A 15,033-nucleotide genomic window follows, 5' to 3' on the forward strand; every position below is an offset into this window, starting at 1 on the left:
TGTTAGCCAACATGTGGGTGCTGGAATTCGAACCTAGGTCTTGTACAAGAACAGCCAGTGCTCTTAACTGCTGAGACATCTCTACACTTCTCAAATGAACTATTTCCTTAGTGTTAATATGAAATAGAAAAAGGAAAGTCTTCAAAAACTTCAAAATCTAAATTTGTAAAAACACAGTAATTATAATGAAATTATCTATCCTGTTCCCCTTCAAAGCAAACAGAAAATGTGCCCAAGATGAAAGTACAATACTACAGAGTCACCAATTAGCCTGAAAGTACTGCATAAATGAAACCAAGGCTACAGTAAAAATACCTTATGCATGCAAAATGTCATAATTTTGCTTCCGATTTATTGTCCATTTTCTCATTTACAGAGGATATTTAGGAAAGAAAGCCCTATGAGTTGACTACACATATGAAATTTGAAATGAAAATGGGGCTGGAGCAATGGCTCAGCGGTTAGGAGCACTGGCTGCTCTTGCAGAGGACCTGGGTTCAATTTTTAGCACCCACATGGCAGCTAACACCCGTCCAGAGCTCCAGTTCCAGGTGATCTGACACCTTCTGACCTCCATGGGCATTGCACAACACAGGTGCATTTACATACATGCAGGCAATACACTCATACACATAAATTAGAATTTTTTTTAAGTAAAAAAAGAAATTTATAATGAAAATGGCATATAACTGAACACTAAGTAAGCAATATCATTGAAAGTACTAACCACAACAAAGGATACCAAAGATGTGGAGTTAACTCTTCTATGTCGGAACTATTTATGAACTTACTTTGTTATTTTCACATAGCTATATAATGCCTAATAAGAATTTACTCAAATATGGGCTATATCTTTTTAAAGCATTTGAAAAGAAGATTGTATATGGCACCTTTGAATGTTATTACATATTATATAACTAATGAGGCCATATGTACTAAAATATACCATAATTTGCTTTAAGTATTAAGAACTTCTGTATATAAATTATTTGAAATATAGAATATACCTGCCACACTTGAATGTTATTTTGTATACTGTAACCTTTCTAATTTTATTTTATATTGTTCCTATTTGTCAACCAATAAATTATCCTTATTCATAAAAATAACTCCAAAGATTGGTAAATATATTAAAGTTTTGAAGCACGTAGTCACTAACCAGTATATTGGAAATCCACAAGACATGTCAAAGAATTACTGAATTGTAAAGTTGTCTGGCTATTAAAAACATAGGAGTAGTGAAGTGAATTACCTCCCAAGAATGAATTCATTGATGGTGACAACTTTTTTATTTAAACTTGAAATTTAGAGGTAAAAAATGTAAAATATAAAATGTGCATATAGTTTAGGGGAGTCTTTTTGAGACAGTTTCTCACTGTAGCCCCAGCTGGCCTGGAACTATCTATATAGACCAAGCTGGCCTCCATCACATAAAGATTTGCTGCCTCTGTCTCCCAAGTGCTAGGATTAAGGTGTGCACCACCATGCTGGCAGGCATGATATGCAAATCTCACAAAGTGAAAATGATTTGTGTACCCCATGTGAATAATGTGAACAAACAGCGTACTTACTTTAAGATAATTAATTGGAAAATTAATCAGAATATCAATTTTTATTTTATTTACCATTTATATTTTATGTGTATGAGTGTATCGCCTGTGTATGTGACATGCACCAGTGTTGTGCAACGCCTGTGGAGGTTACAAGAGCTTGTCAAATTCCACAAGAACTGGAATTATGGATGGTTGTTAGCCCACATATGTGTACTGGGAATGGAAGCCAGGTCCTTTGCAAAAGCAGCCAGTGCTCTTAACCACTGGGCCATCTCTCCAGCCCCAGGCTATCAATTTTTAAGGAAGTATACTTAAACAGTATTGGAGGAGGCAGGAATAATTACATGGAGATTAAGTAGATTCATCTTATTACAAGGCTTCATGTGCATAAAGAAGCACTATGTCAATTCCACCGAGACTATACAATATTCACATGTTACATACTGTTCTGATCAGGAAACATAACCTGAATATATGTAGGAAATTTCTAGTTATTCTTACACAGTAAGAATTTATTTTAAAAATAGTTTTCTCTTACATAATCCACATTTAATAGCTTCTGATTGGGCTTGCTATGCTTTAGATATGGCTGGAGTTTGTTTCCCAAGGGTACCTGTGTTAGAAGCTTCATCTCTGATATAAAATTCTGAAAGACATTATGAATAAATACTTTAAGACGTAATCCCAGCACCCACATGGCAGCTAACAAATGTCTCAGTTCCAGGCAATCTGACTGACTCAGCTGTCTTTTGAGGGATTTGAGCTACATGGGTACAATTGCATACTTGTAGCCAATACACGCATACATATAAAATAAAAATAATGAAATCTTATTTTTAAAAAAGAAATGGGGGTGGGGACTCCAGAGATGGCTGTTAATTACCCTTTTTATTTATACAAAATCGTCTTTACAGTCCTAGAGATCAAACCCAGGGCCTTCACAAACTAAGCAATCTCTCAAGTACTGAACTATAGCCTTAGCCCATAAATGAAATATGCCATTAATAACACACTACGGGCATTTTACACTTTTTCTTGAGATTCACTATACAGCTCTGGCTAGCGTAGAAATTGCTATGTAGAACAGACTGTCCCGAAATCCAAATAGATCTGCCTGCCTCTGCCTCCTGAGTGCTATTAAACACAAATGCTGTTATCACTGACCAGAATTAGCATTTTACATTTCTCTCCTGCTTTTAAAGTCTACACCATGTGTATGCTGGGCAACTCATCTACCACTGACCTACTGAGTTATATGCCCAAATCAGAAATTATTAACAAAATGGCTACTGAAAATGTAAGAATATGGGGGCAGGTATAGCCAGTGTGTTGGTGCAGATGAAGGAGATATCCTCACCTATTCTAGGGACACAGTCTACCAGTAATTGAATAATGCACTCTACCAGTAAATGTCTATAAATGAACAAATTTTCATTGACTAAATCCACACTGAATATTTACAGTCTCATGCTCCATCCTGTTTGTTGTCAGTGTAGTACTCTGGAAGGAATGAAGTGCTTCCTAAAATCTCGACAAGCACTTAATATCCCTAGCCCTAAAATTGCATAATATTTTAAACTACACACACACACACACACACACACGCACACACGCACATAGACACACACATATTTACACACACACACACACACACGTATTTACAGTCATTCAATGTATAACATCAAAATGACTGAGATATATACATTATCTCCAGAGGAACAATTATTTAAAATGGCTGCCATCTCTGCCATATCCACCAGGAACAGCTCCTAACCAACCAGAGAAATACTCAAAACTAATGAAAAAAATTAAATTGTCAACCAGTTCAAATGTCCAACAAAATTTTCTTTCCAGACTTGAACAGAAATAAGAGTTAGCAAAAGTCACAAGCCTAACTTTTTGCCTGATTATGAGCAATTTCTTTAGCTCCCAGAATTTCTGGAGTGGGACTAGAAATAATACTTAGTGGGGGCTGAGACCTTTCAGGGATTCCAGAACAGCATGTGCACAAGGAGGCTGACGACCAAAATAGTGTCCCTCCAGATTGCATTGGGTAATCATCCTTGTTTGAGAAAGAACAAATTTTTCAAACTATAAATCCAGAAAATCATATATCTAGAATATCAAAATAATTTTCACAATTCAACAGTAAAAGTAATTCAGGTTGGGGGCTGGAGAGAAGGCTCAGTGGTTAAGAGCACTGACTGCTCTTGCAGAGGACCCGGGTTTGAATCCCAGCACCCACATGGCAACTAGTAACAGGTCATAACTCCAGTTCCAGTGAATCCAACACCCTTTTCTGACTTCCGCAGTCATTGCACGACAGGCGTGCACTCACATACATGCAGAAAACACACTCAATCTCAATAAATAAAAAAGTAAAATAAAAATTTTTAAATATTTAAAAAAAAATAGTTCAGTTTGAACAATCGGAGCAAAACCTCAAACTCCACAAAAGAGGATACAAAGGTAACCAATGAAAACCGAAGGAATTTTAGCACAATATTCATCAGTTAAATGCAAATTAAAACTACAATGACAATGGAATCTTTGCTAGCGCTTTACCTAGAATTGGAGTGATAGACACGGTGTGTAAATAACTAAGAAATAACCATCACAGAACAAATAAAGCAATGAATTGAAAATAAAAAAGCAAATTTGGCTGACAGGAATTAATGTTCAAAATTCTTAGACATAAAGGAAATAAAATCAAATCTACCATGTTATCTTAGTGAAAATATCTTTTCTTCAAGAAAACATACAACAAATACTGGCAAATATACAAGAGATAAAGAAATTTTTATAAACTAGAGGGAATATATATTTGTTCAGCCACTAAGGAAATCAGAATAGAAGCTCCTCATATCCTATAAGTGGAACTACCAGAGAATTTAGCTCTAGCACTGCTGAGCATATATATAAATGAGTATAAATCACCATACCACAGAGATACACACACACTTATTTTTAATACACAACTATTTCCAATATTTAAACCATAGAATCAGCCTATATATACAATTGATGAATAGACAATGAAATTCCAGTATTTATAAACAGTGGCATTTTATTCAGCCATAAGGAAAATTAAATTAGACCATGTTTAGGAAAATGAGTCAAATTGAAGAGCACCATTTTTAATAAAAGTCATCCACAGAAACATAAATACAACATGAGTCCTCCAGATGTGGAATGGAGCTTTACAAAACAGAATCAGATAGAAGAGGATCTCTTTTGGGGAGGAGGCAGAGGAATGTGTAGTGTTGAGTGTTCAAGAAGGGTGGATTTGATCAAACTACAGTATATAAGATTGAAAATGTCATGATGAAAACATTAGTACTCAAATAACCTATAGGGTCTGATAAAACATACAACCACAGTGAAATATCATATGTATATGATATATATACATATATGTATATACATATATCTGACTGTAACTTAAAAAGCAAATACAAACACCAAAAGCTAGAACTGATATAGGCAAACTACTTTACATTTGCACTGTTTATGGGAGTGTAAGATGTTTTATCTTTATGGAAAACAGGAAGTTATGTAAAAAACTAAACTTAAATGTTTAAAGACCAAATGTCATGAAAAATGTATTTTCAGGAATTTTCACCAGGAAAATAAAAGATTGACACGAATACACATCAAGGGAAAAGGGATGTAGCAAGATAGAGGAAGAGAACCATAAAGTTGCACACAGAGCTATGAGTGGAGAAAAAGGAAGTGTATTCTCTTCTCGTCATGGTCTTGAAATGATAGGCACATGCCTATGTGTATTTTTCTTTCTACTGTCTCTCCCTCACTCTAACTCCATTTTCAGTCTCTCAGCATATTACATATGTACATATGCTATATAATGCATTACCTTAAGGTAAAAACTTTTATTTTTAAATTCAACTCTATTGGAAAGAAAATGTTGCAGGTATTAAGTAAAACCAATGTAGGCTCCACCTTGTATTTTGTGAAAAAATAGAAACAGGAAAGAAATTCTTGAAATTTCCAATTTGAAAGTAAATCTCAAAATATTGGGCAAAATGATAAGTTCATATCAACTCCATGATAATGTGTAAAGACTTCTGCTTGTAGTTGATCAATAAAGAGCTTAGGAATGATCATTCTCATGTTACAGAAGAACCTGAACAAATTGAGAATAAACTCCTTAGTCCGTAAAACCATGGTGGCATAGGGTGTAATGCTGCACCAAATGTTGCACAGACAGGGAAACATATTATGTCAAAACTTAGAGCTCCAAAAGTCTATGTGTACAAGTGCATTCCTGGAGTTGGACAAAGGTATTATAATGCAAACAGGCACACATGTCACAGCTTATTTAAGAAGTCTCCTGAAAACCTCCACAGAGGACACCAGCAAGGGGAATGCTTAGGCCTGCAAAACTTGCAACGATAGTAAATAACAAACACACTCAAGCTTAGCCAGAAAACACATAATTTTTAACCAAAAGTCTATGTGCCTTAGTTTCTTTACCCAATATATTACATCAGGTTTTTATTTTTAAAATTCATAAGATATTTAAAAGCAGGCACCTGGATTAGAAAGATCTATGACTTGGTTATACTCATGCAACTTAGAGTAACAATGACATATAAATGAACACTGATTAGAAGAGTTAAACAAGGGTTAGCAAGGACATAGGGAAAGTGCAATTCCTACGGCTGAGAGGATATAAAATACCACTACAAAATCTACACTATACTCCCAGGCCCATAAGAAACTTAGACAACTCTTGGTTGATATATCCATTGCTTTTCCTGATACTTTCCAAAATTGCTGCATAATAAAATGACAAAAGAAACCTAAGGTTATCAAATTTCTTATTCAAGAATCATCCTAGAATGTACATGGTAGAAAGACCTAGGGATAACACACAGGAAAGAAACAAAAGTGAGCTAAGAAAGGTGATACCGGGAAGGTATATGTTTGTATTATTTTGAGTAAGGCGATAGTTTCAGAAATGCTCAGTTATCTCAAAATTCATATCTTTTATTTTGAAGTATTATGGTTTCTTTTAGATTTGTTATTCTTGAATTCAGTTACTAACACATCCCAGCACTCTGGAGGTTGAGACAGATGAATTGTTTCAAGTTTAAGCCCAGCATGATTTACATCAAGAGTTCCTGTCTCAAAAAATAATGCAACCCTCCTCCCTTTAAAAAAGCAAAAATGAAACACATGAAGAACATGTAAAAGTTAAATCTTTAACTTGAAGTTAAAAATTAAAATTACCAACAACTAAACTGAGAATACATAATGTCTATAAATTTCAAGTTTTTTAGGAGAAAGTTAAAAAAAATATATAAACCCCAGCAAACCTAGTTAAAGAAAACCATAAACAATGAGACATCCATGGACTATAGCACAATTAAATTTCTTCCAGTAAATTTGAAATTAAATAAAATAATGACATCATAGAAAAACAACTGCTTAAAGGGATAAACCTGGAAATCTCATTAACCTATTTGCTAAATGAAATATATCTGAATTGAGAACTTACGGCATATAAACTCTCTGTCCTCGTGTCTGAATTTCTTATGTAGTCCCTGTAATTGATGATGATACTTCAAAGTTGTCCAAGATTTTTCACAGAAAAGTAACAGTTAAAACATAGCATGAGTAATATATGAGACTCATAAAATTTAGACCAATTTCTCAAGGATAATATACATAAAGAATAGCAAAGATTGTTAGGATGCCCACTATCTGTCATGAGATGTTTTTCAATATATTCTGGAGGTCATGGCCAAGAGAATGAAACAAAAACAAGAGAGAAAAAGGCACACATATTGGAAAAAGGAAACTAGTGTAACTTTACTCACATAGTACACACTTACACTGCCAGACCACCTAAAAACAATGCATACGTGATATATTGAAAATGATAAATGGAATTATCATGATTGCTAGATACTCTGCAGTTGATCTTAAATATAAGGTATTTTTTTCTGAGAACATCAAAGTTAATAACCTTTATGCAAGTTTCAAGAAATAACACAAGTTTCTACAGAACAAGTTTGCATTTTTGTAAGGTCAGTCTAATATATTTGCTAGATAATCTTGCAGTATCATTGCAATCCTCAATTTCATTGTCATTTTTCTACAGATGCTTCAGAATTTAAAAAGAAACATAATGACATTCCATAATAATACCCAAGACAATAAAACAGAATGCATAGTGACAAATTGACTTAACACCCAAGATGAATTGAATTCATTACAGATGAGAGATCATTTTCACTTAAATAGACAGCAATAAGTTACTTCCCATAAAATTGTTGGTTTTTAATTACATATTTTCTTTCATCACATTTTAAGTTTTATATGTGAGTATACTACTTATAAATATTGGTGTTGATTCATGGCATTATTTCATAGATTCTTATTCTCTGATCATGAAGGCAGCATACTCTCAATATAAAATTTTCAAATTGTTGGGCCTAGAGAGATGGCTCAGTGGTTAAGAATGCTGACTGCTCTTGCAGAGGACCCGGGTTCGATTCCCAGCACCCACATAGTGGTTACTAACCACCTTAACTCCAGTTCCAGGGGAATCTGAAGCCTTCTTCTGATTTCCGTGGCACTGCATGACAAGGGTGTACTCACATACATGCAGACAATGTATTTGTACACATAAAATAAAAATAATAAAGTATATTTTTTCAAATTGTTGTTTATATATAAGTTCAAATTGTTATTAATATATAAATATTGAGAGAAACACTGAAAACATACAAAGAGTTCAAAAGATAAATAGAAAATAAACTGAATAATCAGCAAATGGGAAAATGAATTGAAAGAACAGTTGCAAAAGCTGTATATGACTTAAAAATTAATTCATGAAGAAATGCTGAATATTGTTTGCCATAAAATTCAAATAAAAATTCATGGTTTTCCTAAGAATAATTGTACTATACATTATTAATTAAAGCATATATGAACTATTATGCTATTTATGAGGTGATAATCATTTCCTTATTTTGTTTCAAAATTTTTCATTCTCTTAGGCATCGTCACATGAATTCAATATTAGTAAACAAGTAATATTACTAACAATTGCTTTATGTAATTTTTATTATATTTTTATTATTATTTTATGTATATGAATATATAGCTTGCACGTAGGTAGGTGCACCTGTGTCAGGCAATGTCCGCGGAGGTCAGAAGAGGGTGTCAGATCCCCAGGAACTGGAGTTACGGAGGGATGTCAGCCACCATATGAGTTCTGGGAATCAAATCCGTAATATTACTAACAATTGCTTTATGTAATTTTTATTATATTTTTATTATTATTTTATGTATATGAATATATAGCTTGCACGTAGGTAGGTGCACCTGTGTCAGGCAATGTCCGCGGAGGTCAGAAGAGGGTGTCAGATCCCCAGGAACTGGAGTTACGGAGGGATGTCAGCCACCATATGAGTTCTGGGAATCAAATCCAGGTCCTCTGCAAGAGCAGTCAGTACTCTGAATGGCTGAGCCATCTCTCCAGCTCTTAATTTACTTTATTTATATTTTTTTACATTTATGTAACTCATGCACATAAAAATTATATGTAACATATAATTTATATTTATATGTATTTAAAAATAAATATAACACCATGTTTATATCTAATCCATTATGCTTATGCTTATTCGTATTAGTAAGAACAATGATACTTTTGTTTTTAACGTTTCATTATGAGCAAACTTTTTCTTTACTTTGTTCTTGCCAATCTATTGAGCCATGTTTTTATTTATTTGAGTGGAAAACGTTATTTTGATACATCGTCTTTGAAAGCTTATAATTACAGAAATATATATTTATATGTATATGAAGTATAGGGTAATAGTAAACAAATATGTCACTTAAAACTTAGAATAAATAATACTTGATTACAATAAGTATAGTTCATTGTCTTTATGCATGCCCCAATGTGAGAAGTCTATTTGTTCAATCCACAGTACCAATAAAGAAGATACAGCATATGCATGCAAATATGATAATTTGGATGATTCTTTCCCAACAACCCCATTGAGAACTTCAGAAAATACACCTTACTGTTTCAGTGTTTTCAAAGAAATGATTCAATTAATGAATTGTGTCCAGAAATTTTCCCTTTCAGACTAAAAGTGAAATAATACAGTCTCATAAACAAATCTGAGACAATTCATAGCTGATTAAAGTGGAACATAAAAAATGCAAAAGAGATTGTTCTGACTAAAGGGAGATGATACTCAACAGAAAGTAGGAATTCCAGGAAGGATGCACTATGACTTGAGAGGGCAAACACATTGCATAAATAATAAAAACTTGTATTATTTAACTAAAATATACAAGATTTTAAAATAAATCATCAGTGACATATAGAAGACATGCGAAATTCATAAATCTGTAAGGTAAGAGTTTGTGTATTCACCTTTTAAACGCTGTGTATAAACTACAGTTAATAGTTAAGTTTTAGAAACATACTTAAACAATATATGTGACAAAAGAGTGCAAAGGCAAAGGAGAGTAATTGAACTGGTGAGAAGTTACAACTAGAAAGAGCCCAATAAGGATTCATATGCCAACCCTTAGAGCAATAACTAAACACAATACAAATTTGTGGAAGTCATACTCTGTTTGCTATATAACAAATACTGACAGCCAAATCATCTATAACATACTCAAAATGTACTCATTTGTTGTGCATCAAGTCATATATCAATAATGTATATCTAACACATAATTTGGGCCTGGCACATTTTCATCCTTGCCTGACCAAGGATTCCAGATTTTCAGCAGCAAAGGAGCCATAAATAGAGCCTTTAGAGCCCGTCATTACCAAACAGAACTGAAACAAAACCCAAGACTTAATGTGGCATTCAAAATGGACTATGATGTCCTTAATATTAATGTAAGCTAGAAATAGGAAAAAGGAGCCAGTAAGCTGACTGATATGGCAGCTGAATTTGATCCTAAGAGGATGTGGTATCACAAGTTTGTTATGCCAACACTCATACTGTGAGATGGGAGGGAGAGACAGAATTGCCTGGAAGCTTGAGGGCCAGTTGAGCGTGTGTATGACCCAAGCTAACTAGTAGTAGGTAGAGCAGAAACAAGAGATGCCCTTCCTCACAAACAAGATACAATCAACTCCCAAATGCTGTCAACACATGTGGCATGGCGTGTGCATGCTCGCATTCCCACACACAAACATCATACACTAATAATAATAACAATAATAATAAATAACAATAATAAATAAAAATTTATAATAGGAAATTATTCACAAAAAGCTTTAAAGAAACAATTTTTAAAAATTGTTATTACTGCCTCTTCGTGTGTGTTTGTTCATATGTAGATAATTTGTGGGGTACAAACATGGTATAGAACTAATGTGGCGGTTATAGGCAGCCTTATGGAGTTTGTTCTTTCCTTATACCTTTATTTGGTTCTGGGGATTAAACTCAGGTTATCACTGTTGGGTCACAAGTAATTCTACCCATAGAACATCTCTCTAGCCTTATTCACAAACTTAAATCCAGCTTTAAAAGCATTCTATCAGTGATTGTGATGAGATGAATTATCCTTACACATTTTTAAAGCAAACAGAAAATGTTTCCAAGGTAAAAGTAAAATCAAACATAGCATCTAATTGTCTACAAAGTGATTCATTCAGGAAATCAAGAATGTGGAAGTAACTATACCTGAAAAATGCAATAGAATATGGTGAGTTTCAGTTTTTCTCCATTTATTGCGGATACTTAGATAAATTATACTAGTGTAATTTAAAGTGACAATGAGATACAATGACTAGATGGATGCAATTAAAAGTATTAACCACAATGAGCAGTGGTAAGCATGTAGAGTGACTGGAGTTAACAGTACAGGTAGGATGTAAAGAGTACCATCAAGTTCTACAACAGTCTTAAGAGTCAAAGAGAAAATTAAATAAACAACTCTTGAGGGACATAGTCTATCCTATTGCTGATGTTTCTTAAAGTGAAAATCAACCAACCAAGTTCATTCAAAATCTTGTGCAAGAATCTTCACAATTTGTGCATAGTAGAAAGATACTGACAGAAAATAGAGGAGAAATACAGTTGTGAACAAAGAATAGTGGTAAGGAGTTTAAACATTTACATTATTCTGACTGCTGTGATGGTTCTAAATAAGCATCTTAAAGCATATGCTTTCTACTTTAAAATTATAATGCTCACTTTGAAACAATTATAATCTATCTATTAAAACTCAGGAATAAGCTGAGTGTGGTAGCACAGGTTTCTTATCCCAACGTTCAGGAGGCTGAAGTAGGAGAACTACTATATCTTCAAGTGCTCCTTGGGCCTATAATGAGACCCGAACTCAACAACAACAACAAAGCAAAAGGCAAACAAAAAATTGGCATAATGAAAACCATGTACCAAGAATATAAAGAAATTTCTGAAAATTTAACATTTCATACTGCACTTTACACAATTGCACTGTATAGCACAAATATCCAACCAATCTTGAAATTAAAAATTGCCATGGATTAAATGAAAAACACAAAGTATAAACAGGTAAACAAATATGAGACCTGGGAAATCCATTCAAAGAATAGTAAACAGCATGACCACTACTCAAGCTATCAACAGCAGTACAGAGGGGCTTATTCCTGTGGAGCCACGGCAGCCATACATCAAAGGATAATCAGCTTTCTTCCAGTATATTAGGAATCACACAAAATGATGAAATTGTGCACATAAAATATCTCTACAGTTAAAGTAGGAAATCTCTGCACTTCTATGTTTACTAAGTACAATATGTTTGTATTAAGGAGCTTCTCATGATTGAAATGGAATATTCTACTGCCTGAATTCTGAATCTATTCCATGTAACTAATGGAGATCCCTTGGAATTTGAACAACTTCTTGCTTAAAAAATTAATAACCAAAGCACACCAAAAGTGTTTTACAGGATCTATCTATGGGCTAGGAAAACTGATAAGGACAACATATATAAAGTCAAAGTTTTTTTTGTTTCATGAGAAAATACAAAAGTGAATAAGATGTTAAATATGTTGACACAGAGACCAAGGCACGTTACTTCTCCTATAGCACTATATGATGACAACGTTTCCTTCATGAAAGAATACATGCTCCCGTGTTTAAAATGGAAGCACCGTGGCAGGCATATGAGCAAAATCATGTGTTATCACACTAAAGAAACAAAATTAACATAATTTATTACTCGGGAAAATTCACGAAGTACCAGCAGATAGCCTGTATGCAGGTTATACAATGAAAATATCCTACATAGATAGGCATGGATATAGGCACATACTTGTAATCCTAGCAAAACATAGACTGAGTCCAGAGGACCAAGAGTTCAAGACCAGCTCAGAATATACAAGTGTGTTCCAGCCCTGCCAAGATGCTTTCTAAAAAATAGAAAAAAGAAAGAACTCCTAGTGGGAGAAAAGAGGTAAGAATGCTTACTATCTACTTACTATCTACTAATTTTTTTTTCCAACATGTTCTGGATCTTATATTCAGACAATAAACCAAAAACAAGAGAAAAATAGCATAAACGTAGGAGTTAAAGGAATTAATGTACTTACTCACATACTACATGTTTCCAGGCTAATTATAAGCAGTACATAGGCAATATAGTTGAAAAGGAAGGACTGGACAGGTGACTTGGTACTTAATAGAGTACTAGCAACATTTTAGAGAATCCTTGTTCACTTCCAGTACCCACATTTGGTTGCTCACAACCACTTTATTTCCAACTCTAGGGGTTCCAGTGCCGGCTTCTCACCTTCATAGGCAACCACACCCACTTGGCATATACTCACAAAGACAAATACACACATTTTAAATCTATTTTTTAAAAAATTAATCAAGATTTATACATATTTTTACTTAAACATTATCAAATCTTAACAAAACTTTTATATACATTTTAAGAGATGACACAAAAATCTTACAAAGCAAGGTTGTATATTTTTTTTTGGTCTTTTTTGAGAAAGGGTCTCCCTGTAGCCCCAGCTGGCCTGCAACTTGCTATGTAGACCAGGCTGGCCTTGAACTCACAGAGATCCACCTGCCTCTGCCTCCCAAGTGCTGGGATTAAAGGCGTGCGCCACCACACCTGGCACAAGATCGTGTTTTTTAAAGCTTCTTCAATGTACTTTCAATAATCTTTGACAGTCATTTAAACTCTGGTTACTGTTGTTTGACTTTTTGTTCTGCTTTGTTTCTTTTCCGGTGGCTGCAATTGATCCTAGGGCCACATGCTTGCAATGCAAGGCAAGGAAGGAATCCTCCCAAAAGAACTATATCCTTAGTCCCTGTTAACATACAATACTACAATACAAAAAAAAAGTTATGCAATACTCTAGAATTACTTCCAAGGAACAATAGTCACTTGTGGTGCATTGATTTATGAGACAATTTTATTAAACTCACTACTAATGAGATCAGGTTTCTTTCTTTGTTTTTTTTATACAGTCTCATTATGTAGCCCCAGAGAGCCTGGAATTTGCTATGTAGACCAGGCTGACCTTGAACTCCTTAAGATCCACTTGCCTCTGCCTTCCTGAATACTGGGATTAAAGGCCTGAGACACCACGCCCAACAGACCAGCTTCTTTTCAAGAGATCACAATTGCATTTACTGTCACAAAAGTGGCAATTATTTTTCTTATTGCATTCTTCGTACTACTTCATTTGAAAGGCAATATGAAATATATGAAAGAATATTGTGCTGAATCAGTGATAGCTCTTCATGCAACTATATCTTCAATTTTATTTCACTCATTATTCTATACATTAAGACACACTAATAATTATGTTAATAATAAAAGAAGCAAAATCAAAGTGATGAGATCCATGTTTGACAGTGGCAGTCCCTTTCATAAAGCAAGATTTTCAATTGAATTTTTGTGAATTTCATACAATACATCTTGATCAAGCCTTTGGCTGATTCAAAGATGTTTGAGAACCCAAAATCCTTGGGAAAATATAACATTATGTAGCTGGTCAGGGTTTCAAATATATTAAGAGCCCAGGGGACAGAGGTTGGGTTTAAGGCTCACCCTAGCAAAATCAAGGTGGATAAATAAAACTCAGGGGTAATTTCAACATGGGTAAGTTGCTTTGTTTTATTGTCAGTGCATACATGAAATGCCAAACTACTCCAAAAACATGAAAGGCTGATTCAAAGGACTTGACTAGGATTAAAATGTGATGGATCATCCCTGCATTAACTCTTTCCCTAAAGCAAAGTGTCGTGAAGGAAAGTCAAGTCATCAGAACTTCCAATTACATTTACACTATGTGAAAAATTCATTACTGGCAAGCAATCAAAAATGGCCATAACTGTGAAATATTAATGGGAAGGAAAGTATTAGCACCCTACTTGTTAAATATTTTGTGCATATCCTAAGGATGCAGGGAGAGAAGAAACTATGACTTGATTATATTTATGAAAATTAGAGCAGAACTGTG

The sequence above is a fragment of the Nannospalax galili genome, unplaced genomic scaffold (genome assembly GCF_000622305.1).
Source record: "Nannospalax galili isolate Female #2095 unplaced genomic scaffold, S.galili_v1.0 scaffold7, whole genome shotgun sequence".
NCBI classification, from domain to species: Eukaryota; Metazoa; Chordata; class Mammalia; order Rodentia; family Spalacidae; genus Nannospalax; species Nannospalax galili.